The sequence below is a fragment of the Leucopleurus acutus genome (assembly GCF_964270905.1).
Source record: "Leucopleurus acutus genome assembly, chromosome: 1".
NCBI lineage: Eukaryota > Metazoa > Chordata > Mammalia > Artiodactyla > Delphinidae > Leucopleurus > Leucopleurus acutus.
This window is the reverse complement of record NC_139142.1, coordinates 122,539,462-122,541,747: the sequence shown is the minus strand read 5'-3', so window position 1 is coordinate 122,541,747 and position 2,286 is coordinate 122,539,462. Positions and strand designations below refer to the sequence as shown.

Sequence of the window (2,286 nt, the reverse complement as noted above, 5' to 3'; positions counted from 1 at the left end):
CTACTATATGCAAGGCACTATTCTAGGGCACTGAGAATTCAGCATTTTAAAAAAAAAGAAGGACAAAGCCCTCATGGAGCTTGCATTCCAGTGGGGGAGACTGGCAAATATGCAAATAATGCACATAACAAAGGCAGAGAATAATGAGTGCTATGAAAAGAAAGAAGCAGATCAAGGAGAAAGAGAGTGCCTAGGGGTCTCTTTAGATAGGGCAGTTGGGGATCGCCCTGAGGAGATGATCAAGTAGAGACCTGCATGAAGTGAGGGAGCCAGTCACATGGAGACCTGAGGAAGCATCATGCAGAAAGAGGGCAAAATAAGGCCTTGAGTCAAAGACCAGCAAGGAGGTGAGTGAGGCAGGATCAGAGTAAGGGAGGAGAGAAAGGTGGGAAACCGGCGGGAAAGGGAGGTGAGTGCCAGGGTTTGATGGCCTTGGTGGGCCAGGAGAAGGACTTTGGATAGTATTCCAAATGTGGGGGGAAGCCATTTGAGGGTCCTAAGCAGGAAAGGCACATGATCTGATTTCTATGTTAAAATAACCACTCCGACAGGTTTATAGAGAGTGGAATGTGGGGGGGTATGGGAGCAAGAGTAGAAGCAGGGAGAAAGCTGGATCAAGGAATGAGAAGAGGGCCTTGCAGATGCTGCCGCCTGGAGCCTCTCCCACTGTTCAGCCATGGTCAACCCACCGTGTTCTTCAACATTGCCATCGACGGTGAGCCCTTGGACTGTGTCTCCTTCAAGCTGTTCGCAGACAAAGTTCCAAAGATAGCAGAAAATTTCCGTGCTCTGAGCACTGGGGAGAAAGGATGTGTTTATAAAGGTTCCTGTTTTCACAGAATACTGTAATTCCAGGATTTATGTGCCAGGGTTGTGACTTCACACACCATAATGGCATTGGTGGCAAGTCCATCTATGGGGAGAAGTTTGATAAGAGTTTCATCCTGAAGCATATGGGTCCTGGCATCTTTTCCATGGCAAATGCTGGAACCAACACAAGCTGTTCCCAGTTTTTCATCTGCACTGCCAAGACTGAGTGGTTGGATGGCAAACCTGTGGTCTTTGGCAAGGTGAAAGAGGGAATGAATATTGTGGAAGCCATGGAGTGCTTTGGGTCCAGGAATGGCAAGACCAGCAAGAAGATCACCACTGCTGACTGTGGACAAATCTAATAAATTTGACTTGTGTTTTATCTTAACCACCAGACCATTCTTTCTGCTCAGGAGAGCACCCCTTCACCCCCATCTGCTCGAAATATCCTATAACCTTTGTGCTCCCACTGCAGTTCTTTGGGTTCGATATTTTCCTCATTCCTCTCCAAGCTTAGCTGGATTGCAAAATTAACTTTATGACTATGAAATAAAAACTAAACAGAAAAAAAAGGAATGAGAAGAGGATGGTAACTCAGGAGATGAAATAGAAGGCATCTCCCATTTCCGCAAATAGAGGGTCCCCAAAAAGTATTTTAGCCAACTTGAATATACGATTTCCAGAATGTGAATTAAATAGTCAAATTTCTACTTAGAGAAAGCTAGTATTTTAATTTCATTCACATACATATTTAAATAATATCCACAGAATCAATCTAGAATTACCAATTTACAAATATTTCTTCTTTGCCAATCTCACGTTACATGAAGTAATTTTAATAAAACTCATCATAAGCATGTTTGACATCTTTTTAGAGCCACCTTTTGGGTCACTTCACACAAATTCCTAGGGCAGGCCATCTTCACTTCCCTCTAGGCCTGTTTTGAATCCGTGTATGATACTGTAGCTGAATGCTTAGCCCAAACCACAAATGCCTGTTGGTGAAGATTTAGATTTTAAAGTAGAATTTATATCAGAATGTAGATTCTTTGAAGTCAAGGATACTGTTTTCTGAACTACTGTATCCCCAGTGCCTAGAGCAGGGATCAGCAAATATGGCCTATGGGCCAAATCTGTGAACATAGGTTTTACAAACAGTTTTATTGGAACACCGTCAGGCCTATTAATTTGTGTATTGTCTATGGCTGGTATTGCTCTGTAACAGCAGAATTGAACAGTTGTGACCGAGACTGTATAACTTGCAAAGCCTAAAATAGTTACTATCTGGCCCTTTACAGAAAAAGTTTGCTGACCCCTGGTTTAGAGCATTGTCTAGCACATAGTAGGCGTTCAACAGAAATTTGGTATTGACTAAAGAGCTATAAGAAAACTCCTTATTTTCTGAAAAATAATTTGCAGAAAGGAAAAAACAAAACCTTATACTCTGCAGTATTTGTCAAATTCTTCCTCAAGCGC

General features: G+C 42.5%; 1 pseudogene across 1 annotated transcript; it reads left to right on the top strand.

Annotated features, from left to right (window-relative positions):
* Nucleotides 1-676: 676 nt before the first annotated feature.
* Nucleotides 677-1,172, top strand: LOC309957996 (peptidyl-prolyl cis-trans isomerase A-like; annotated as a pseudogene). The gene has a single exon. The product of its transcript is annotated as a peptidyl-prolyl cis-trans isomerase A-like (transcript).
* The last annotated feature ends 1,114 nt before the right edge of the window (nucleotides 1,173-2,286 follow it).